At 46.8% G+C, this 26,485-nt stretch overlaps 1 protein-coding gene across 1 annotated transcript in view; it reads left to right on the forward strand.

Moving 5' to 3' along the window:
- LOC122925555 (complement C3-like) overlaps window positions 1–26,485 on the forward strand; it is a 300,847-nt gene that overhangs the window by 54,115 nt on the left and 220,247 nt on the right. The window lies entirely within an intron of this gene.

Consider the following 26,485-nt stretch of genomic DNA (forward strand, 5'->3'; position numbering starts at 1 on the left):
CATATCACCCCCATAACCCCAATTAACCCCTTGATCACCCCTGTCAATCACTAGTGAAAGTGATAAAAAAAAAAATCAGTTTTGATATTTTTTATCAATCGCAGCGGCTTCCTGTACTTTGCTAGCCTCCCATTTGTAAGACAGGCTTGCTTTTTTTCTTGGGTAGTCTCAGGGAATACCCCCTGCTGGCGCTGTCGGATTACGTGGTGAGGCATACACCAGCAGTGCAGCCCATCCTGGACCTAGTACCAGCACTGCCGTAGAACATGGTGAAGTGGCGAACACCAGAAGGGCAGTTGAAGCTGGTACGGTGGCACGTGCAGTAGTTCCCCCTTCGCAGCCACTGCACAGACAGGCCCGTAGAGCCCCTAGAGTTCCTGAGGTGCTGGCAAACCCTGATTGGCAGCCCCCATCTTCAGCCGCACCAGTAGTTCCCCCTTCACCGCCCAGTCTGGAGTTCGGGTTGAGACAGCTCAGATCGGATCGGCACTGGGGTTTTTTGAGCTGTTCTTCATTTCGGAGCTCTTTGACTTAGTCGTGGCAGAAACAAACCAGTATGTCACTCAATTTATAGCCGCCAACCCGGGAAGCTTTTATGCCCAGTCTTTCCGGTGGAAACCTGTCCAAGTTTCCGAACTTAAAACTTTTCTGGGCCTTCTCCTCAACATGGGCCTGACAAAAAAGCATGAATTGCGGTCATATTGGTCCACGAACCCAATTAATCAGATTTCCATGTTCTCTGCTGCCATGTCCAGGACACGATTTGAGACCATCCTGCGTTTCCTGCACTTTAGTGATAATAGCACCTGTCGTCCCAGAGGCCACCCAGCTTTTGACCGGCTCCACAAAATTCGGCTCCTCATAGACCACTTTAACACCAAATTTGCAGATGTGTATACCCCTGAGCAAAACATCTGCATAGACGAGTCCCTGATACATTTTACCGGGCGCCTTAGCTTCAAACAATACATCTCAAGAAAGCGCGCCCGGTATGGGGTCAAATTGTATAAGCTCTGTGAAAGGGCCACAGGCTATACGCACAAATTTCGTGTCTATGAGGGTAAAGATCAGACCCTGGAGCCGTCGATTGCCCTGACTACCTGGGGAGCAGTGGGAAGACAGTCTGGGACTTGGTGTCACCCTTATTTGGCAAGGGGTACGACCTTTATGTGGACAATTTCTACACAAGTGTGCCCCTCTTCAGGCATTTGTTTTTAGAACAGATTGGCTGCTGTGGCACCGCGCGACCTAGTCGCTGGGGCTTCCCTCAACGGCTCATTACTACCCGTCTTGCAAGGGGGGAGAGGGCTGCCTTGTGCAACGAAGAACTGCTCGCGGTGAAATGGAGAGACAAGCGTGACGTTTACATGCTCTCCTCCATTCACGCAGACACAACAATCCAAATTGAACGGGCAACTAGTGTCATTGAAAAGCCCCTCTGTGTCTACAACTATAATTTGCTCATGGGAGGGGTGGACTTCAATGACCAGATGTTGGCTCCTTATTTACTCTCCCGCAGGACAAGACGCTGGTATAAGAAGGTGTCTGTATACCTAATTTAATTGGCTATGTACAATAGTTTTGTTCTCTACAGTAAGGCTGGGAGAACAGGATCTTTCCTCAAATTTCAGGAAGAGATCATCGAGAACCTCCTGTATCCAGGAGGTTCCGTGGCCCCAACCACCAGTGTAGTGAGCCGTCTACACGAGCGACATTTCCCCAATGTCTTTGCTGGTACCTCAAACCAAGCGTCACCCCGAAAAAGATGTCGTGTCTGTAGCAGGAGTGGAATAAGGCGTGACACCCACTATTCCTGACTGCCCTGACCACTCTGCCCTATGCTTAGGGGAGTGTTTCCGGAAGTATCACACACAGGTACACTTAGCATAGGGATTGGTGACACAGGACAGGCACACAGGGGTCTTAGGGCCCTTTCACACAGAGCTGCTGCACACCTCTCCTTTCACCTGGGACAAAGTGCATAATGTACTTCGCCACATCTCTGGGCGCTTTGCGCTTTGCACATTATCCCATGGGGAAGGAGAGGTTTGTCCTATAAAGGTAAAAAAAAAATCACAGGTAAGCAAAAAAGTTAATGTTCCAAAAGTTCAATAAAGTTTATAAAAGTTAATGTTCTGTTTCAAATGTTATATAAAGTTAATGTCAATAAATTTATTGCGTTGCGGCCTGTTTTTTTTTACCTTCTAGGTGGACCAACCGATCAACCAGCTGCAGCACTGATGTGCATTCTGACAGAAGCATTGCGCTGCTGTCAGATTACACAAAAGTCGGTGTATGCGGCGCTGCAAGACGAGATTTCTCCTCTGCAGTAAAAGATACGTTTGCCGAGGCATATGAGCTGAAGAGGAGGCGGTGCTCTGGCAAACACTTTGTATATATATAAAAAAAAAATAAAAACTGGCAATTATTTATTCATCCACATTGATTGATGTGAATGGAGAAATCAGGTTTGCCAGGGCATACGAGCTGAGTGGGTTTGGATGTTGGGCGGAGCTCCTATGTCCTGGCAGACGCCTTTCCCCTCCTTTTTTTTTTTTTGCACATTTTTTGGCAGATATTTTTTTATCCACATTGTTGATGCGAATGAAGAAATCTGTGCCGTTCATTTTTTCTTTCAGCCCAGAGGCTGAACGAAAAAAAAAAATCTCATTACCCGTTTGCTCAATATAAGGAGAATAGCAGAAACTCCTAATGCTGGCCATACATGTAATGATTGTGGAGACCCTCAAATGCCAGGGCAGTACAAACACCCCACAAATGACCCCATTTTGGAAAGAAGACACCCCAAGGTATTCGCTGAGGGGCATATTGAGTCCATGAAAGATTAAACTTTTTGTCCCAAGTTAGCGGAAAGGGAGACTGTGAGAAAAAACAAAAAAAAAAACAATTTCCGCTAAATTGTGCCAAAAAAATAATCTTCTTTGAACTCGCCATGCCCCTCACAGAATACCTTGGGGTGTCTTCTTTCCAAAATGGGGTCACATGTGGGGTATTTATACTGCCCTGGCATTTTAGGGGCCCTAAAGCGTGAGAACTAGTTTGGAATCCAAATGCGTAAAAAATGCCCTGTGAAATCCTAAAGATACTCTTTGGAATTTGGGCCCCTTTGTGCACCTAGGCAGTGAAAAAAGTGTCACACATGTGGCATCGGCGTACTCAGGAGAAGTAGGGCAATGTGTTTTGGGGTATATTTTTACATATACCCATGCTGGGTGAGAGAAATATCTCTGTAAAATGACAACTTTGTATAAAAAAAATGGGAAAAGTTGTCTTTTACAGAGATATTTATCTCACCCAGCATGGGTATATGTAAAAATACACCCCAAAACACATTGCCCTACTTCTTCTAAGTACGGCGATACCACATGTGTGACACTTTTTTGCAGCCTAGGTACGCAAAGGGGCCCAAATTCCAATGAGTACTTTTAGGATTTCACAGGGCATTTTTACGCCTTTGGATTCCAAACTACTTCTTACGCTTTAGGGCCCCTAAAATGCAAGGACAGTATAAATACCCCACATGTGACCCCATTTTGGAAAGAAGACACCCTAAGGTATTCTGTGAGGGGTATGGTGAGTTCATGTAAAATTTTATTTTTTGTCACAAGTTAGTGGAATATGAGACTTTGTAAGAAGAAAAATAAATAAATATATAAATAAATCATTTTCCGCTAACTTGTGACAAAAAATAAAAACTTCCATGAACTCACTATGCCCATCAGTGCGTAAATTATTTTTTTTGCACCATAGTTTGTAAATGCTATAACTTTTACCCAAACCAATAAATATACACTTATTGCATTTTTTTTTATCAAAGACATGTAGAACAATAAATTTAGAGAAAAATTTATATAGAAATGTAGTTTTATTTAAAAAAAATTACAACAGAAAGTGAAAATTTTTATTTTTTTGCAAAGATTTCGGTCAATTTGGATTAATATAAAAAAAAGGAAAAATGTCAGCAGCAATGAAATACCACCAAATGAAAGTTCTATTAGTGAGAAGAAAAGGAGGTAAAATTCATTTGGGTGGTAAGTTGTATGACCGAGCAATAAACCGTGAAAATAGTGTAGTGCAGAATTGTAAAAAGTGGTCTGGTCATTAAGGGGGTTTAAGCTAGGGGAGCTGAGGTGGTTAATGTGACAACACTGAAGATATGACACTTTAATACAATGTAAAGTAGTCAGTGTACAGCTTGTATAACAGTAAATAAATAACTCAACACACAGCCATTAATGTCTAAACCGCTGACAACAAAAGTGTGTAGACCTCTAAGTTAAAATGGCCACATTCTGCCCAAATAGTCAATATTTGGTTTGGCCACCATTATTTTCCAGCACTGCCTTAACTCTCTTGGGGATGGAGTTCACTAGAGCTTCACAGGTCACCACTGGAATTCTCTTCCACTACTCCATGACGACATAACGGAGCTGGTGGATGTTAGAGACCTTGCTCTCCTCCACCTTCCGTTTGAGAATGCGCCACAGATTCTCAATAGGGTTCAGGTCTGAAGACATGCTTGGCCAGTCCAGCACCTTTACCCTCAGTTTCTTTAGCAAAGCAAAAGTCGTCTTGGTGGTGTTTTTGGGGTCGTTAGCATGTTGGGATACTGCCCTGCAGCCCAGTTTCCAAAGGGAGGGGATCATGCCGTTCTTCAGTATGTCACAGTACATGTTCACATTCATGGTTCCCTCAATGAACTGTAGCTCCCCACAGCAGGCAGCACTCATGGAACCCAAAACCATGACACTCCCACCATCATGCTTGACTGTAGGCAAGACACACTTGTCTTTGTACTCCTCACCTGGTTGTCACCACACACTCTTGACACCATCTGAACCACATAAGTTTAACTTCGTCTCATCGGACCACAAGACATGGTTTCAGTAATCCATGCCCTTAGTCATCATAGAGATCACATCCATTATATTTACTAACACAGCCAGGACATGGGCTGTGTTTATCTCTCCCCTCAGTGCTGTTGTTCTGTGAGGAGAGAGAGATCAGACTTCTGTTCTGGCTGTGCGATTTGTGCGATACTTTGAAAAGAAGAAAATCTATTTATAAACTGTCTGTCCGTAACTGGCCTGCCAGATATGGGGTAAAATTATATAAGGTGTGCGAGAGCACAACCGGCTACACCTGTAGTCTGTCTGTATATGAGGGCAGATACTAACCAACTTAACCCCACAGGCTGCCCTAAAAATATTGGGACATCGTGAAAAATTGTGTGGGGTCTATTGGCTCCATTCCTACACGAAGGGTACCACGTGTACACAGATTATTTTTATAGCAGCTTACCCCTTTTTAAATCCCTCCATGCTGCAAACACAGGGGCCTGTGGGATAGTCCGTAAAAATAGAGTGGGATACCCGCAACCGCTGGTGTCCAAGTGTTTGGAGAAAGGAGCATCCTTCGCCCTTGCAAGTGACCAGCTTGTCATGGTCTTACCTTCTCACTGTTCTCCTTCGTTTGACATGTGCTGGCGGCCATCTTGGTTTCTGGGTTTCTTGTAGCCTCCCACCCTGCGGCTTCTCCTTCCCACTGGGAGGAGCTGGATGCCTAGCTCATATATATAGGAGGTCTGTGGCTTCAGTTCCTTGCTTGGTCCTCCTGTGTTCACATGCTTCTAAGACTGCTGCTGCTTCTGGTTCCTGATCCTGGCCTCGTCTGACTACCCCGTTGGTTCCTGATCCTGGCTTCGTCTGACTACCCCGTTGGTTCCTGATCCTGGCTTCGTCTGACTACCCTGCTGGTTCCTGATCCAGGCTTCGTCTGACTACCCTTCTAGTTCCTGACCCCTGTCTACGCAAGACCCTGCTTCGGTTTAGCCATCCGCTTGGACTTTTGCTTACAGCTTGATTTGCAATAAAGCCTTCTTATTTCCACTTATCTCTTGTTGTACGTCTGGTTCATGGTTCCATGACATTAGGACCAAGCCATGAATTTTGACGGTACAGGGCCATCCTCGCTACCTACGCTGGTTGCCAGACTTGATCAGCAGGATCACCTGTTGGGTCGGTTCGCTGTGGCGTTGCAAACCCTGCTTGAACGCACGGCTCATTTCGCTTCCGTTGCCGATGGGTCGGTTGTCGCTCCTGGGCCCGCTCCTACTGCCGCTCCGGTTGTTGCGCAAGAGTCTACCCCGACACCTGTTGCTGCGCCTGCGGTGTCTCGGGGTATGACCGGTTCTGCCCCCCTTCCACAGCGCTTTGGGGGAGAGCCAACTCAGTGCCGAGGTTTCCTTAACAAGGTGGGCATTTATTTCGAGTTGCTGCCACATGCCTTTCCTACTGAGAGATCAAAGGTGGGCTTCTTGATCTCGCTGCTCTCGGACAAGGCCTTGGCCTGGGCCAGCCCTTTATGGGAGAACAACAATCCGGTGGTTGCCGAGTTTTCCGGTTTTGTTGCTTCTCTTCGGAAGGTATTCGATGTGCCGGCTCGTGCTGCCTCTGCTGCGAAGCTCCTTATGTCCATCAGACAGGGTTCACGATCCGTAGCTGAATACGCCATTGAGTTTCGTACCCTGGCAGCAGAGGTGGGCTGGAATAATGAGGCTCTGGTCGCTGCTTTCTCTCATGGTCTCTCGGATGCCTTGAAGGATGAGGTTGCAGCTAAGGACCTACCAGTGGAGCTCGAGTCTCTTATTTCTTTCCTGATTTTGATTGACACCAGACTCAGGGAGAGGCCTTCCATTAAGGAGAGCCTGCGGAGGTCTTCTAACAGATTGGTGCCTACGTTTGCTGTCCCACCCGTGCCTCCCTCTCCTCCCACGCCTCCTGGGGATGACTTGTCTGGGGGTGAACCCATGCAGCTGGGGTTTGCTCGCCTGTCCGAGGGGGAGAGGGTACTCCGGAGACGCGAGGGCCGATGCATGTACTGTGGTCTCGGTGGGCATTTTCGGTTGGCATGTCCGAACCGTCCGGGAAACGCTCGCACCTGAGATCCTGTCGGGGGCAGATCTTGGGTGGAGTCTCCTCGTCCCCGGTTTCCCGTGTTGACAAACCACTGATCACTGTTGTCCTCTCCTGGGTCGGGGGCTCGGTGACGACCCAGGCGTTGGTGGACTCTGGTGCTGGTGGTTTGTTCATTGATAGTGTGTTCGCTGCCGCCAATTCCATTCCTCTGCAGCCTCGAGGTTCCCCACTGGCTCTTGAGGCGATAGACGGCAGACCCCTTCTGCCGTGACTCATGAGACCCTTCCAGTGGGGATAGCCATTGGTGCCGTTCACAGAGAGTCGGTCTGTCTCCAGGTGATTTCGTCTCCACACTACCCGGTGGTCTTGGGGTACACCTGGCTCCAGAAGCATAATCCGACTTTCGATTGGAGATCGGCCGAGATCCTCTCGTGGTCACCGCAGTGTGGGGCTAGTAGCATCCATGGGCCTGTCAAGTTGCTGTGTACTCCCTCGGACTCTCTGTTGCCTCCTGAATACGAAGAGTACCGGGATGTATTCAATAAGGTGCGCGCGGTTGCCCTACCTCCGCACCGCCCATACGATTGTGCCATAGAGTTACAATCTGGTGCCGTTCCTCCTCGTGGCAAAGTCTATCCACTGTCGGTAGCGGAGAATGAGGCCATGGAGGAGTACGTGAGGGAGGCGCTTTCACGCGGACACATTCGCAAATCCTCGTCCCCGGCAGGGGCTGGATTTTTCTTTGTGAAAAAGAAGGGCGGTGAGTTGAGGCCTTGCATCGATTACAGGGGTCTCAATCGCATCACGATCAAGAACGCTTACCCGATACCCTTGATTTCCGAGCTGTTCGATCGCCTCAAAGGGGCCACGGTCTTTACCAAACTCGACCTGAGGGCGGCATATAACCTGGTAAGGATCAAGGCGGGCGATGAGTGGAAGACCGCGTTTAACACCAGGACCGGTCATTATGAATCCTTGGTTATGCCCTTTGGGTTGTGCAATGCGCCCGCAGTCTTCCAGGAATTCATCAACGATGTTTTCCGTGACCTGTTGCAGCAGTGTGTGGTGGTCTATTTTGATGACTTCTTGGTATATTCTGAATCCATGGAGGCCCACATTATGGATGTCAGACGAGTGTTGCAACGGTTACGAGAGAACAGGCTGTTCGGTAAGCTTGAGAAATGCGAATTTCACCGATCCCAGGTAACCTTCTTAGGTTACATCATTTCCGCTGAGGGGTTCTCCATGGATCCTGAGAAGGTTTCGGCTGTCTTACAGTGGCCAAGCCCAGTGGTCTCCGTGCCCTGCAGCGCTTTTTGGGCTTCGCCAATTATTATCGGAAGTTCATCAGGGACTTTTCTATGCTAGCCAAGCCTCTCACGGATCTGACCAGGAAGGGGAGTAATTTCCAGGTCTGGCCGCTCGAGGCCATCCGAGCTTTTGAGGCTCTAAAGTCCGCCTTTGTGTCGGCTCCGATTCTGTCGCATCCCAACCCTGGGTTGCCCTTTGTCCTCGAGGTGGACGCGTCTGAGACGGGAGTAGGCGCCCTTCTGTCTCAGCGTAGAACACCAGAGGGTCCTCTGCTTCCCTGTGGGTTTTACTCCCGGAAACTGTCTTCCGCGGAGTGCAACTATCAGATTGGTGACAGGGAGTTATTGGCCATCGTGCAGGCCCTTAAAGAATGGAGGCACTTGCTCGAGGGTTCGGTGGTTCCGGTTCTCATCCTGACGGACCACAAGAATCTGACCTACCTTTCTGAGGCCAAGAGATTGACACCACGTCAGGCCAGATGGGCTCTGTTCTTGTCACGTTTTAATTACGTGGTCTCCTACCTACCCGGTTCCAAGAACATCAGAGCGGATGCCTTATCACGGCAGTACTCCGAGCTGTCCGGGGAGGAGTCGATTCCGACTTCGGTCATACCTCCGAATCAGATCCTGGCCGCCATTCGCACCAGCCTGACCTCTCCCCTGGGTGAGCAGATTTTGGCGGCTCAATCTGGTGCTCCCTCTGGGAGACCCAACGGCAGGTGTTTTGTGCCTGAGGAGTTGCGCACTCGGTTGTTGCGAACCTACCATAACTCCAAGGCCGCGGGGCATCCTGGTAAGAATCAGCTGTCCTGGGCTGTTTCACGTCTGTTCTGGTGGCCTTCTCTACGTTCCGACATCGCCGCATATGAAGCGGCATGCTCCGTTTGTGCCCAGAGTAAGTCCCCTTGGCACCTTCCGTTGGGCCTTTTGCAACCCATAGCCACCGGGGAGCGCCCATGGTCACACCTGGGGATGGATTTCATTGTGGACCTCCCTGCATCCCGAGGCCATACGGTCATTCTCATGATTGTGGATCGGTTTTCCAAAATGTGCCACTGTGTTCCTCTCAAGAAGTTACCCTCTGCACAAGAGTTGACCACGATTTTCGCCAGGGAGGTCTTCCGGTTGCACGGTTTGCCCAAGGAGATTGTGTCGGATCGGGGGAGTCAGTTTGTGTCCAGGTTCTGGCGCGCCTTTTGCTCCCAGTTGGGGATTCATCTCTCTTTCTCCTCGGCCTACCACCCTCAGTCCAATGGGGCCGCAGAACGATCCAATCAGGCCTTGGAGCAATTCCTTCGTTGCTATGTCTCCGATCACCAAGACAATTGGGTTGACCTCCTGCCTTGGGCTGAGTTTGCCAGGAACACGGCGGTGAACTCTTCCTCTGGGACGTCTCCCTTCATGGCCAATTATGGGTTCCAACCTGCCGTGTTACCGGAGGTATTCTCTCCCCAGGATATTCCGGCTGTGGAGGATCACCTTTCCGTCCTACGTGCTTCTTGGGTACAGATCCAGAGGTCCCTTGAGGTCTCTGCGCAGCGCCAGAGACTCCAGGCTGATCGCAGACGAGCGCCCGCTCCTTCCTACCAGGTCGGAGACCGTGTATGGTTGTCCACCCGCAACCTCAACCTTCGAGTGCCCACTCCCAAGCTGGCGCCTCGCTTTGTTGGTCCCTTCCGAGTGCTTCGCAGGGTAAACCCGGTAGCCTATGCCCTTGCGCTTCCTCCTGGCATGCGGATCTCCAACGTGTTTCATGTCTCCCTGTTGAAGCCATTGGTGTGTAATCATTTCACTTCCTCGGTTCCTCGGCCCCGTCCGGTCCAAGTGGGCAATCGTGAGGAATATGAGGTGAGCAATATCCTGGACTCACGCCTGGTCCGCGGTCGGTTGCAGTTTTTGGTCCATTGGCGTGGTTATGGTCCAGAGGAGCGTTCCTGGGTTCCCTCCGCAGATGTCCATGCTCCTGCTTTGCTCCGAGCCTTCCACGCACGCTTCCCTCAGAAACCGTTCCTTACTCCGCGGAGGAGGGGCCCTTGAGGGGGAGGTACTGTCATGGTCTTACCTTCTCACTGTTCTCCTTCGTTTGACATGTGCTGGCGGCCATCTTGGTTTCTGGGTTTCTTGTAGCCTCCCACCCTGCGGCTTCTCCTTCCCACTGGGAGGAGCTGGATGCCTAGCTCATATATATAGGAGGTCTGTGGCTTCAGTTCCTTGCTTGGTCCTCCTGTGTTCACATGCTTCTAAGACTGCTGCTGCTTCTGGTTCCTGATCCTGGCCTCGTCTGACTACCCCGTTGGTTCCTGATCCTGGCTTCGTCTGACTACCCCGTTGGTTCCTGATCCTGGCTTCGTCTGACTACCCTGCTGGTTCCTGATCCAGGCTTCGTCTGACTACCCTTCTAGTTCCTGACCCCTGTCTACGCAAGACCCTGCTTCGGTTTAGCCATCCGCTTGGACTTTTGCTTACAGCTTGATTTGCAATAAAGCCTTCTTATTTCCACTTATCTCTTGTTGTACGTCTGGTTCATGGTTCCATGACACAGCTGCTTGCAGTGAAGTGGAAGGACAGGAAGGATGTCTACATGCTGACCACTGTGTATGCAGACACCACAGTAGCAGTTAGGGAGAGGGGGGCTAATGAGGACAAATACAAACCGGTCTGTGTGACAGACTACAATAAATTTATGGGAGGTGTAGACCTCTTGGACCAGGTGCTTCAACCGTACCTGGTTAAGCGAAAAAACAGGGCCTGGTATAAAAAGGTAGCAATCTCCCTCATTCAGATTGCTACCTATAATAGTTTTGTTTTATTTAAAAAGGCCCAAGGAACCCTCAACTTTCTTGAGTTCCAGGAGAAGGTGGTTGAGAGTCTCCTGTTTGAGTCCCCCGCACCTGGGTAAGCATTTGAATCTGAGGATGTTCGAAGGCTTTCAGAATGCCACTTCCCTCACCCCGTCCCTGCCACTGCCAGCAAGACATATCCTCAGAAACGATGCCGGGTATGTAGTAAATACAGAAGGAGGAGGGACACTCGAATTTACTGCCCCAGTTGCCCATCACAATCAGGCCTCTACAATTACCCATGTTTTGAGACGTACCATACGGTTGCTCAGGGGCGGGCTGGGCCGGGGGGGCAGGGAGGCAATTGCCCCCCAGGCCGCCCTAAATAAATGCCCAATTCATGGCCGCTCCGCCGATCACCACAGGCGGCGCGGCCCTGGATTTAATTGCGGCCGTGCTGTGTGCTGTGGGGCAGGGGAGGGAGAGGCGTGTCCCTCCCCTGTTCTTCTGATAGGCCGCAGGCACTAATGTCAGTTTATTCTGATTTTCTGTTTAGTTTGTGGGCTTTCCAGGGAGGGAGAGATCCTTTTGGGATGGGTTGTGGAGCAAATTTTATTTTTCAGACATTGGATTTTTTTTACCTTTTCTGATTTGTTTTCTTCATTCTCCTAATTTCATTTTTTATGACTATGTCCTGCCACACAAAACTGTTAATTCCATTCACATTCCTGTGTCATGATATTGGCATGATATTTTTTTATTTGGAGGATCTCTAATGATTGAGTTGTTCCGCACCAGTACACTAAGGGCTTGTACACTAAGGGATGTCTAGAAATCCTGACATCATTTTGGGAATTAGTAATCCATCACTGTTCCTACAGACGGTTCTGGACACTGTCCTTTTATACAGGGAGTGCAGAATTATTAGGCAAGTTGTATTTTTGAGGATTAATTTTATTATTGAACAACAACCATGTTCTCAATGAACCCAAAAAACTCATTAATATCTGTAAGATCCTCACCTGCTTTGCACTCCAGGGGAACCAGGAGGGGTCCTCGTGGAGTTGCGGGACAGGTTATGCGTGTCTCTGATGCACCAGCACTGACCCCTTTTCGAGCCAGTGCGGAGATGCGTTCGCGTGGACATCGGAGGGGAGGACCGTCGGAGTCCCGGGGACAGAGTGGCCAGGCGAGTGACAAGACGCCGCGGCCAGGGTTGTCTCCGGTGTCTCCTGCGACTTCCGTTTCCGCATCTGGGTCCACGCGCTCGCATACTCGCGCTGAGTTAATCATGCGTCCGTGCGTACGCACGAGGGCAGGTTCGCAAAGGGATACACGGTCGCGAGTACGCGCTTCTTATGCACTTCGTCGACCAGTGGCGCATATTATACTGATTAACAAGAGCAAAGTGGATTAGGGAGCCAGCCATGGGTTAATCAACTTGTGATTGCCTTAGGCCTTGTACTCAGGTGCAGGGCAATTTGTTCACCTATGGTAGTGGACACTTGGCACCCTGGGATTGGTCAGCAGGCATTTAAAAGGAGGTCTCTCAGGGTGATCAGTGCCCACTGTTATTTTCCCTCAACCAGGTATAGGTCACAACTCCTAGTGACTGAAGACTGCCAGGAACCTTGTCCTTACAGCGGACCCAAGATCTGGAGTGACTCGACTGCCAAGTGCACAGCATCATTCAGCACTGGTTGGGACTATTCCTGGAATCTCCTTGCCTGGTTTTTTGTTATTATTCCTTGTTACCAGCAAGTGTCCTGGACGTTTATGTTTCTGGTGAATAAACACCTTTTTGCTTTCATCACTGGTCTGTTTGTTGGTGCCTTGCATTATAGAACAGTGGGCCCAACTAACAGTTGCCATGGACAAGATCCAGCAGCAGCTGAATGAATTAACGGGAGCCGTTAACCTGCTGTTCCAACGACGCCCAAATATACCAGCAGCCACTGCAGCGCAAATCCGAGAGCAACTGACAACTGTGATGGAGGAGGTTCAGCAGCTTATCCAGGGAGCCTCAGCACTACCCGTCACTATCGCAAGGCATCAAACAGAACCTAAGATCCCTCTGCCTGACCCCTTCACAGGAGAGCGACAGGAGTTCTTAAACTTCAGGGACTCCTGTCTCCTTTTTTTCCAGTTACGACCGATGGCTTCTGGCACTCTCAGGCACTCTCAGGCAGAGAATTGGGATTGTAATGTCACTGCTACGTGGAGACCCCCAACGTTGGGCATTTAACTTGCCTCAAGACCATACAGCTTTTTCGTCAGTGGATGCCTTCTTCGAGGCTATGGCTGTGATCTACGATGACCCGGATCGTACTCGCACCGCAGAGACCAATCTTGAGCATATTCAACAAGGCCGCCGCCCAGCTGAAGAATACGCTGCAGAATTCAGGCGATGGGCAGCCTTCACCACCTGGGGCGACGCAGCCCTACGCCATCGCTTCCGTTTGGGACTTTCGGATGCGGTCCGGGATCTTCTTTTGACCTTGCCTACCCCCTTCTCGTTGGAAATGGCTATCTCTCAGGCAATCGACAGGCGAATCCGTGAGAGGCGAGTGGAACGGTCGTCTCGGTTTTCATCCTCTCGACCACATCCAGGGCCTCTAAAATCGGCCGAAGAGCCAATGGAGGTTGGATCCTCCCATCTCACACAGGCAGAACGAGCTCGTCGCCAACAGAAAGGCCTGTGCCTATTTTGCGGAAAGTCTGGACACCTCGTTAAAACCTGTCCCCTCCTGCCGGCGGGAAACGAATGAACCTAGGGGGCATAGAGGAGAACCCCCTAGGTGCTATTATCCTCCTCCAAGCCGGGTGATGGTATCCATATCCTTACGGTGGCAAGACAAGGTCCATGAGTTTTCAGCACTAATCGATTCTGGGGCCGCTGGGAATTTTGTGGACTCAACCTTGGTTCGTCGACTTGGCATCCCGTTGATCCAGCTGAAAACCACCATGTCCGTGACCGCGATTGATGGTTCCCCTCTTCAAGATGGTGGTGCAGTGTGGATGACTCCGGGAATACAGGTAACGGTGGGGGCTGATCATCGGGAGACCTTAAGCCTTTTTGTCCTTGACATGTCATCCACTCCCGTGATTTTGGGTCTCCCTTGGTTAAGGCTCCATAATCCAGTAGTGGACTGGCGCTCGGGTCTTATCTGTCAGTGGAGTACGGAATGCCTTACTAAGTGCATTCGTCCCGACCTGTCACTAGCCTCCATGGAAGTATTAAGTACTTTACCACAGCAGTATCATAATTTCCGAGATGTGTTCAGTCCTCAGGGGGCTGATGTATTACCTCCCCACAGGTCATATGATTGTCCTATAGACCTGTTGCCAGGCACCATGCCACCACGAGGGCATCTTTATAATCTCACTGGGCCTGAGGTTCAGGCTCAGCGGGAGTATATTAAAGAGAACCTTGAGAAGAATTTCATTCGTCCATCCACTTCCCCTGCTGGAGCTGGATTCTTCTTTGTGGAGAAGAAGGATGGCGGCTTGAGACCTTGCATCGATTATCGTGCCCTTAATCGGATTACGGTGAAGAATCGGTATCCACTGCCTCTGATTGATGATCTGTTTTTTCAGGTGGCAGGGGCCCGAGTCTTCACCAAACTCGATTTAAGGGGTGCTTATAATTTAGTTCGCATTAGAGAGGGTGACAAATGGAAGACCGCATTTAATACCAGAGACGGGCATTACGAGTATCTCGTGATGCCTTTCGGTCTCTGTAATGCTCCCGCGGTCTTCCAGGAGTTCATCAACGATGTTCTCAGAGATTTCTTGGATAGATGTGTTGTTGTCTATCTAGATGACATACTGATCTACTCTTCGGATCTGGTCTCTCATCGGAGACACGTGTGTCAGGTTTTCCAGAAGCTGAGGGAGAACCGCCTCTATGCCAAACTTGAGAAGTGTCTGTTTGAGGTGAAGGAGTTGCCTTTCCTGGGGTACATTATCTCAGAAAAGGGATTGGCTATGGACCCATCCAAACTTTCTGCTGTCTTGGATTGGCCTCAACCTAAGGATCTTAAGGGGTTGCAGCGTTTCTTAGGCTTTGCCAACTTCTACCGCAAGTTTATTAAGAATTTTTCTGCGATAGTAGTACCTCTCACCAACCTCACTAAGAAAGGAGCTAATCCTTCTAAGTGGACGAGAGAGGCAGTCAGAGCCTTTGAGACGCTGAAACAGGCCTTTTGCACGGCACCAATTCTTACTCATCCAGACACCTCCAGACCTTTTGTTCTCGAGGTCGATGCCTCAGAGGTCGGTGTAGGGGCAGTTCTCTCACAGTATTCTGGGGACCCCGAGAGGTTACATCCCTGTGCCTTCTTCTCTCGGAAGCTCTCTCCAGCCGAGTGTAATTATGATATCGGCAATAGAGAGCTTCTGGGAGTAAGATTGGCTTTTCAAGAGTGGAGACATTGGCTAGAGGGTGCAGAACATCCCATCATGGTTTACACTGACCACAAAAATTTGGAGTATCTAGAGAGTGCCAAAAGACTCAACTCCCGACAAGCCAGGTGGGCATTGTTTTTCACCCGCTTCAATTTCCGCCTCACTTATAAACCAGGTTCCAAAAACGTGAAGGCAGATGCCCTGTCCCGCTGCTTCCCTGAGGCTGCTTCCATCCTGGACTCTGAGCCAGAAACCATTCTTGAAGCTAATGAGATATATGGTGGAGTATGAAAAGAAGTGTTTAGAACGCACAATTGAACAACTAAATCAGGAAGTTAAAGAAATACTCACCTTTGGACAACATCCGGAATTCAAAAATCAGGAATTAAGACTGCAGAAGAACTTGGAAACTCTAAAAGAGGAAATAAAAGAGAGGAAACACCGTAAATATATCCGGGATAAACTGGACTTTGACACTAACCGCATCTATAATTGGAGAAATAGGCAGAATAACCCAATTAGAAGTACACGATATACAGATTATTCTGAGTCTGATACATCAGGCACCGAAAGTACCAATAATCAAGACCCCAGAAATAGGGGGGGAACTAAGAGGAAGGTGCGATATAACAGATTCAAAGACCAGAAAAAAACTGGTAACCCTAAAAATAGTATATCGGAATGTACTCAGCCACAAGCAAGTGGGGCCTCTTCCTTTTTGGGTGGCTTTACATTCTCCAATGTAAATATGGGGGCTCAAAACAAGACAGACCAAGTGGCCTCTGTGAGATCAAAAGTACCTCCCATCGCACCGAACCCACTAGAAACAACATCATCTGCATCCACACATGTAAGCATGAGTGGCACAAATGCAGTGACATTACCAAACCTGGGCTCAAATATGCCAGGGCAACCAAATCTATTTTGTACACCACCCATAGCCCCCCTTTTTTTAGGACAGAGCAATGTCCAACCGAGGGACAGGGACAAGTGGGGGTACAACACGAAATAGCCCGGATTGGAAATGTGGAACCCACCCAAATTATTAATCTCTCATCACAGATTCTCACAGAAACACAAATTACCTTATTAAAAAAAGGTCTTACGTTTACACCAGTACCGAATTTCAATAAATTCAACTAGATAAAAGATATCAATCTTTTTGCACGAAAGTTGGCATTGCATAAGCAATTTTCAAGCACAAACATAGAAACTGGAAAACTTATCCAGAAAGAACAAGAAGCTTTAGACGTATTGGAGAGCCTACATCTGGAGAGTAAGGGCTTTAGTATAGAGATAATTCCCCCACTTACGGACCTCAAACCAAGGTCCAAATGGACCCCCCCCTTCTCACAGTTTCAGAAAATCGATACTTTTGTCCAGTTGGTATCTCAGGACATCAATAAGGTGAGAATAAATAGGGAATTGAGCCCTAGGAATTTAACCAAGGAAGAACTGGAGTCACTGGAGGAACTAGGATCCAACAAAGACATAATAGTGAAGCCTAGTGACAAGGGGGGAAACATAGTTATCCTTGACAGGGACGACTATGTAGATATGGTAAACAGATTACTGGGGGATAAAGAAATATATCAGATCCTTCCTGAAAATCCAACCAGGAGATATTTGGAGGACCTTAAAGGGATCCTGAGAACAGCTAGAGGCAATAACCTCATATCCAAAGATGAGTTGGATTTTCTGTACAATAAAAGCCCAACGATCCCCACCTTTTATGCACTACCCAAGGTGCATAAGAGGAAGCAACCAATACCAGGGCGCCCGATAGTCTCGGGCAATGACTCTCTTAGCCAACCTGCCAGTGAATATGTGGATGAGATATTGAGGCCGTTTGTCTCTTCTCTCCCCTCATATATTAAAGACACCACCGATGTACTAACAAGAATTAGGGGGATTACTTTATCTCCATCCACATTCCTGGCAAGTTTGGACGTGGAAGCCCTCTATAGCAATATAGAACATGAGCTGGGCATTCAGGCAACAAAGCACTTTCTGGATACTAAGAGCACCAACTTTTACGAGCACAATGATTTTATTTTATCACTATTAAGATTTATTTTAACTCACAACTACTTCCTCTGCAACGGTACCTTCTATCAACAGATGAAAGGTACCGCGATGGGGACGCCGTGTGCACCGACTTTTGCTAATTTGTTTTTGGGGTGGTGGGAAGACACTATAATTTTCACGGAGAATATGGCACAATTCACGAGTCACATTTTATTTTGGGGACGTTTCATCGATGATGTTCTGTTATTCTGGGAGGGGGAGGAACATGAGTTTGTCACCTTTGTAGACAGGTTAAACCACAATCATATAGGTATGCACTTCACCTTTGAAATTCACCCCAACCAAATATGCTTCCTGGATCTGGTGATCCAGAAGGACGAAAATGGGCAAATCCTAACACAAATCTTTCGAAAACCAACCTCAACCAATAGCCTTTTGCACTGGACGAGCTGGCATCCAGTAGCATTGAGAAAAGGAATACCAACAGGGCAGTATCTGAGAGCCAGAAGGAACTGCGCTACTGAAGAGGCATTTAAGAAAGAGGCGGATGAGCTCTATAATCGATTCAGGAGCAGAGGTTACCCACGTAAATGCCTCAAAAAGGCATTTAATCGTGCCAAAAGCATAAATAGGGATGAATTAATATCTCAGAATTACAAAATTAATCAGAAGAAAGAAGAAAAAGACAAAAGGATTAGATGCATAGGGACCTATGATTGTGGTAACCAACAGGTGATGAAGATTTTAAAGAAGCATTGGAGGATACTTACCAGTGATGAACAGCTGAGGGATGTACTACCATCACATCCCAGCGTCACATATAGGAGAGGACCAAATCTGAGGGATAAGCTTGTTCACAGCTTCCTACCTGAAAGACAAATGATAGATGCAAGCTGGTTAAAGTCCAGTATCATTGGTTCTTTTCCTTGCGGAAGTTGTACGTTTTGTAAATTTTTGCCAAAAGTAAAACAATTCAAAAACCCCATGGATGGACGTATCTATGAGATCAGAGAATTTTTTAATTGCCGCAGTAGTGGCATTATCTACATTGCCTCATGTAATTGTCCCAAATTATATGTGGGCAAAACCACACAGGAGTTGAGGCGCAGAATATCTGGCCACATCAGTGCCATCAATACGGGCAAAGATACGTCCTTATATAGACATATCACCTATGTACATGGTGGAAATTTGGAGGTTTTGAAGTTTTGGGGCCTGGAGAAAAAAACTCTAGGACCAAGAAAAGGCAATTTAGATACCAAACTACTGCAGGAAGAGGCCAGATGGATATACAAACTACAGACTCTGAGCCCTGGAGGACTAAATGAGGGTTTTTCATATACGGCCTTCATTTAAAATAAAATATACATAGCAAATGCCTAAAAAAAAAAAAAAAAAAAAAAAAAAATGACAAAAGAATTATAAGTAAATAATTATTGAATATTATATTGAAAAAACAAACTAGAAGAATCATAATTTGACCCCAATTTCATTCCAGCAACCACTGATTCACTAGTATATGACTACGTTATAGCTCTGAATGAAGCAGCTTGCCATGGAATCACATCCACGAAGAGAGATGATAGGAGTACTAGTCTATGGAGCGGTATAAATCATGGTGGATGGTCCATAGGTAGGCAGCTTTGAGATATTACATATTAATATCAAAATAAAGATACAAGAAGTGGTCTATCCTCGCTCCAGCCACAAACGATATGGCTGCGCTCCCCCCCCCCCCCCTCCATCTTAGATGAATACCATGACATCCATCTATGCAATTAAAATCTGGTATTGATGTGTAGAATTACGTAACAATTTAATAGCAATAAAAATGTTACATTGATGGATGTCACAATACACATTTATCAACATAGACATCTGCAACAGTCCAGATTCGTTAGTGCCTTCACTAAAAACCTGTTAGTGGTGTATAGAATTATATAATAATAAAATAATAATAAAAATCTGACATTGATATATGTCATAATATACACCCATTAACATAGATAATTGCCATAGTCCTGATCCGACAGTGCCCTCACCCAAGGATATCTATATGATATACAGTATGTATGGAGTGATAATACTGTGGGGCACTAAAGGGTTAATGGGATTAGTCATGGAGGAGGAGAGAATGTGGTGATAGGGTGGAGCCTCTGCAATGCGATCTCAAATGGATCGGAACCGCCTATGCACCATGCAACATTATTGTTTACCTGTCACAAATAGATGACGGAGAAGTAGGAGAGGAGCGCACAGGAAGCGCGTCGGTGAACGAAGCCTGTGTCATGGATGAATGACTTGATGCAGGCTACAGTGATTGGCTGGAATGGTGAACGTTGAGAGGTGGGCGGGACCCACAAGGACATATAGGAGGGTCATAATGAGCGCGCGGACACATACACCTCTATCCCCTGACGAAGCCACGGTGTGGCGAAACATGTCGGGAGGGAGGGAAATGTGTTGTCAATTTTAAGCAGTGTCTGACCGGCAGGGAAACGAAGTATTTAGTACGCTGCAATCAGCAGCATTGTAAACATAGGAGAGAGTGTGAGAGCGAGCCCTAACAGGGACAGATAGTGTTACAGCGTGCCTCTATGAATGATAATAGAGGACACGCTAGAGCAAAAGCAGAGGGAGATGACAGGGAGCCAGCATAGATAGAGGATGAATGGTGATGTAGCGATAGCGATGTGTGAGAAGCTGACTACTACATCTGCAGGAGTGGAAACGGCAACATTGTTAGTAGAGTGTTACTAAAGGTCACAGTGAACTTATAGTAGGAGTGACATTTCAGCCAGCATATGCAATGTGACTAAGAATCACTCTGAATAAAGCAAATCACCCTCAATCCAATTGCTGGTTCCAATATTATCCCACAACACTAGGTGGGACGTATTCACATCCATCAAAACATCCCGTTGATTTAAAGGGAACGCGACCACACCACTCCGAATTAACCCTAGCCAATATCAGACACTGATAATTTTAAATAACTGTTCTTCTGAGCGTGTTTTTTCTTTTTCGTTTCAATTTTTAATTAATAACCATTAAAGATATAAGTTTTAATATCAGTTAGGGACCCCTACAGGGATTCAAGGTCTCATTAGACCATTGCCATATATATATAAATATCCCGAGGGTCTCTAAAAGGGACTTTTGTTTAAGAAACCATTCTCCCAACTAAATGTTTTCTTGCTGCCCTGGGGGCCGCAGAAGTAATGGAGGACTTGTCCTCTCTTCTTGAGCCCTCACAGGCAGAGAGTCCACCTGACAAACCCGAGGGTCGATGGTTCGTACCCATTAACCTTCGATTGGAGGTCATCCGACAGCTTCATGACTCAAAGTCTGCCGGGCATTTGGGTGTTAAAAAAACACTTGCCCTTGTTAAACGTCACGTGTGGTGGCCCAACATGTCCGTGGATGTTAAGGCCTATATCCAGGCATGTACTGTTTGCGCCAGATGTAAACCGTCCCGGTCTGCCCCTTCTGGGACTTTACTCCCACTGCCTATTCCCCAGGCTCGATGGACTTACATTTCCATGGATTTCATCACAGATTTGCCAAGGTCCTCTGGAAGTACGGTAATCTGGGTAGTGGTGGACCGTTTTAGTAAAATGGCCCATTTTATCCCACTCCCTGGATTGCCCTCGGCCAGAGAATTGGCAGATCTGTTCTTGAATCATGTCTTTCGATTACACGGAGCGCCGGATGACATTGTTTCAGACAGAGGAGTGCAATTCATCTCCCGCTTCTGGCGTTCTTTCTGCTCCCGATTGGGTATTAATTTGTCTTTTTCTTCTGGTTTTCACCCAGAGACCAACGGTCAGACGGAAAGGACTAACCAGACCCTGGAGCAATATCTCCGGTGCTTCGTGTCAGACTGCCAGGAGGAATGGGCAGCGTATCTACCCTTTGCGGAGGTGGCTTATAATAACTCTGAGCATGCTTCCACTAAGATGTCTCCGTTCAGGTGCGTGGGGGGCAGGGATCCAAGACTCTCTTCTTTGGCCGGACCCTCCACTGACTCACCGGTGGTGGATCAATGGTTCAAGGATAGACGTCCCATTTGGTCGTCGGCCCAGCGGAATCTCCGCAGTGCGGTGGCGCAACAGAAGAAATTTGCTGATCGTCATCGCACCGTAGAGCAAAAGTTTAAGGTGGGAGATCAGGTGTGGGTCTCCATCCGGAACATTCCGCTGCGTCAGCCATCTTCCAAGTTGGGTCCTCGATTCATTGGCCCATACCCAGTGACACAAAAGATCAACCGAGTTATGTACAAGGTTGCTCTTCCACCGTCGATCCGAGGAGTGAACACCTTTCATGTTTCACTTCTCAAGTCGGCAGCCGACTCCGCTCCCTTCATTCAGACCCCATCCCCGCTGGAGGTCCAAGGGGTACCGGAGTTCGAAGTGAACAGAATTTTGGACTCTCGTTTTGTCCAAAGGTCTCTTCAATACTTGATGGACTGGAAGGGTTTTGGTCCAGAGGAGAGATGTTGGATACCTGCTCGCCAGGTGCATGCGGATGAGTTGGTGGCAGCCTTTCACCGGGATAATCCGGGGAAAGCTTGCTTGGAGTCTTCAGAGCCGCCTCCTCGAGGGGGGGGGGGGGGGTAATGTAAGATCTTCACCTGCTTTGCACTCCAGGGGAACCAGGAGGGGTCCTCGTGGAGTTGCGGGACAGGTTATGCGTGTCTCTGATGCACCAGCACTGACCCCTTTGCGAGCCAGTGCGGAGATGCGTTTGCGTGGACATCGGAGGGGAGGACCGTCGGAGTCCCGGGGACAGAGTGGCCAGGCGAGTGACAAGACGCCGCGGCCAGGGTTGTCTCCGGTGTCTCCTGCGACTTCCGTTTCCGCATCTGGGTCCACGCGCTCGCATACTCGCGCTGAGTCAATCATGCGTCCGTGCGTACGCACGAGGGCAGGTTCGCAAAGGGATACACGGTCGCGAGTACGCGCTTCTTATGCACTTCGTCGACCAGTGGCGCATATTATACTGATTAACAAGAGCAAAGTGGATTAGGGAGCCAGCCATGGGTTAATCAACTTGTGATTGCCTTAGGCCTTGTACTCAGGTGCAGGGCAATTTGTTCACCTATGGTAGTGGACACTTGGCACCCTGGGATTGGTCAGCAGGCATTTAAAAGGAGGTCTCTCAGGGTGATCAGTGCCCACTGTTATTTTCCCTCAACCAGGTACAGGTCACAACTCCTAGTGACTGAAGACTGCCAGGAACTTTGTCCTTTACAGCGGACCCAAGATCTGGAGTGACTCGACTGCCAAGTACACAGCATCATTCAGCACTGGTTGGGACTATTCCTGGAATCTCCTTGCCTGGTTTTTTGTTATTATTCCATGTTACCAGCAAGTGTCCTGGACGTTTATGTTTCTGGTGAATAAACACCTTTTTGCTTTCATCACTGGTCTGTTTGTTGGTGCCTTGCATTATAATATCAAAGCTGAATATTTTTGGAAGTAGTTTTTAGTTTGTTTTTAGTTTTAGCTATTTTAGGGGGATATCTGTGTGTGCAGGTGACTATTACTGTACATAATTATTAGGCAACTTAACAAAAAACAAATGTATACCCATTTCAATTATTTATTTTTACCAGTGAAACCAATATAACATCTCAACATTCACAAATATACATTTCTGACATTCAAAAACAAAAACAAATCAGTGACCAATATAGCCACCTTTCTTTGCAAGGACACTCAAAAGCCTGCCATCCATGGATTCTGTCAGTGTTTTGATCTGTTCACCATCAACATTGCGTGCAGCAGCAACCACAGCCTCCCAGACACTGTTCAGAGAGGTGTACTGTTTTCCCTCCTTGTAAATCTCACATTTGATGATGGACCACAGGTTCTCAATGGGGTTCAGATCAGGTGAACAAGGAGGCCATGTCATTAGATTTTCTTCTTATACCCTTTCTTGCCAGCCACGCTGTGGAGTACTTGGACGCGTGTGATGGAGCATTGTCCTGCATGAAAATCATGTTTTTCTTGAAGGATGCAGACTTCTTCCTGTACCACTGCTTGAAGAAGGTGTCTTCCAGAAACTGGCAGTAGGACTGGGAGTTGAGCTTGACTCCATCCTCAACCCGAAAAGGCCCCACAAGCTCATCTTTGATGATACCAGCCCAAACCAGTACTCCACCTCCACCTTGCTGGCGTCTGAGTCGGACTGGAGCTCTCTGCCCTTTACCAATCCAGCCACGGGCCCATCCATCTGGCCCATCAAGACTCACTCTCATTTCATCAGTCCATAAAACCTTAGAAAAATCAGTCTTGAGATATTTCTTGGCCCAGTCTTGACGTTTCAGCTTGTGTGTCTTGTTCAGTGGTTGGTCGTCTTTCAGCTTTTTTTACCTTGGCCATGTCTCTGAGTATTGCACACCTTGTGCTTTTGGGCACTCCAGTGATGTTGCAGCTCTGAAATATGGCCAAACTGGTGGCAAGTGGCATCTTGGCAGCAGCACGCTTGACTTTTCTCAGTTCATGGGCAGTTATTTTGCGCCTTGGTTCTTCTTGCGACCCTGTTGACTATTTTGAATGAAACGCTTGATTGTTCGATGATCACGCTTCAGAAGCTTTGCAATTTTAAGAGTGCTGCATCCCTCTGCAAGATATCTCACTATTTTTGACTTTTCTGAGCCTGTCAATTCCTTCTTTTGACCCATTTTGCCAAAGGAAAGGAAGTTGCCTAATAATTATGCACACCTGATATAGGGTGTTGATGTCATTAGACCACACCCCTTCTCATTACAGAGATGCACATCACCTAATATGCTTAATTGGTAGTAGGCTTTCGAGCCTATACAGCTTGGAGTAAGACAACATGCATAAAGAGGATGATGTGGTCAAAATACTCATTTGCCTAATAATTCTGCACTCCCTGTATATCCTATAGGTGACTGGTTGATTGTGTGCATAGCAGTTTCCACCTTGCCAGGCAGTGGCCTGTTATGGTGCACCGCGTCACTTAGCACGTTCGTCTCTCATTTAGGGATTGATGGGGCTAAAGAGACGTTGTTTGACCAGTCGCTGTCCTTGAATGTCAGCTTGTCATTATAGCCCTATCAGTGTTATTGTATCTTGTGAACAAACTGGAATTTGCAAAATAGTTGGAGACATTTTGCTCTGTTTTCTTGGACTACAGTTCAGTTTTTTTCAATTTTTTTCAGTTTGGCGAGACATAGTCTCGCCAAACTCGCCAATGCCTTTTTAGAAATCTGCCTCCCTTATAAGTGTACAGCTTCACTTCTCATCTGTAGGCGCTGCAAAGATAAGAATGTGGCGGATTTCTAAGAGAGTAAAGACTCTTGCACACGACCGTATGGCTTTTTCAGTATTTTGCGGTCCACAAAAAACGGATCTGCAAAACATACGGATGACGTCCGTGCGCATTCAGTTTTTTGCGGAACGGAACAGCTGGCCCCTGATTGAACAGTTCTATCTTTGAACGGAACGGAAATACTGAAATGGAAGGCATACGGAGTACCTTTCAGTTTTTTTTGCGTATACATTGAAATGAAAGGTTCCGTATATGGTCCATATATGGAACCCAAAAAATGGAATGTAAACAGAAAAAAAAAACGTTTGTGTGGAAGAGTCCTAACAGGGTTACCCATCTAAATATATTTTTTCTCCAATTTCCTGCGAAAAATGTATTAACAATATGAATAAAACCATATTTACTCATTATTTCATCCTATAATAATTTTGCACTCAGCATGCTTACTACATCACTAGATGCATGCTTTAAGGGATCTAGTTTTTAAAATGGGGTCATTTATAAGTTTTTTTTATCATTTTGCAGCTCAACGCCATTACAATGTAAAAACTGAAAAACATTTTTTTCGCCTGCTTAGCATTCATTTCTGCAAAAAACTAAGTGGGTGTAAAAGATCACTAAACCCCTAGATGAATACCTTAGGGGGTTTAGTTTTCAAAATGGGGTCATTTATGGGGGTTTTCTATTGTTTTGGCAGCTCAATGCCATTACAAGTGTGCAATGGGACCTAAAACATTTTCAAGCAAATTTTGTGTTCTGAAAGCCACTGGGTGATCCTTCATGTTTTGGACCTGCCGTTTGTCAAGACATAAGATTAGGGCCTTAATGGGGATATTTCTGAAGACAGGAGAAATGGGGTGATACATTTTGGGGTGTACGTCTTCATTTTCATGTGCTCTGTAGAAAAAAATCTGTCTTTAAATTGACAATTTTGTGTAAAAAATTGATTTATTTTTTTCACCTTCTTAGCATTCATTTCTTTAAAAAACTAGGGGGCAAAAAACTTATTACAGCCATAGATGAATACGTTAAGGGGTATTATTTTAAAAATGGGGTCACTTTTGGGGGGGTTCTATTATTATGACACTTATAAGACTCTGCAAACTTGGTTTGTTGCAGGAAAAAATATGTACTTCAAATTTTTTTTAATTATTGTTAAAATGGTAAGTCTCCTAAATAAAAAAAAAGTGCAGCCAAAATAAAGTAAAGATGTGGACATATATTTCTGATAAAAATATTAAATAGTATTATTGTATGTATGTGAAATATTGCAGTTGAAATTAGGAAAATATGCCAATTTTTAAAAATTTTCATAGATTTTTACATTTTTTAATAAAGATACGCATATTTTATCGGTAAAATTTTGCCACCTAAGTAAAGTTCAATATGTGTTGAGTGTTGAGTTATTTTGAGGGCACACCACATGTACACTGTTATACAAGCTTTACACTAACTACTGTACATGTATCAAAGGGTCAGATCTTCAGTGTTGTCCCATGAAAAGATATAATAAAATATTTACAAAAATGTGAAGGGTGTACTCACTTAGGTGAGATACTGTATATTAGACCGCCCTTTAATACTGAGGCACAGTAATTCTATATGTCAAATAAAAGATTAACTGCGAATGTGTCAGCAGTTCAACAGGATGCAGGCAGCAATATATTAGACCGCCCTTTAATACTGAGGCTCAGTAATACTACATATAAAATTAGAGAAT

The sequence above is a fragment of the Bufo gargarizans genome, chromosome 2 (genome assembly GCF_014858855.1).
Source record: "Bufo gargarizans isolate SCDJY-AF-19 chromosome 2, ASM1485885v1, whole genome shotgun sequence".
In the NCBI taxonomy this organism is placed as follows: Eukaryota; Metazoa; Chordata; class Amphibia; order Anura; family Bufonidae; genus Bufo; species Bufo gargarizans.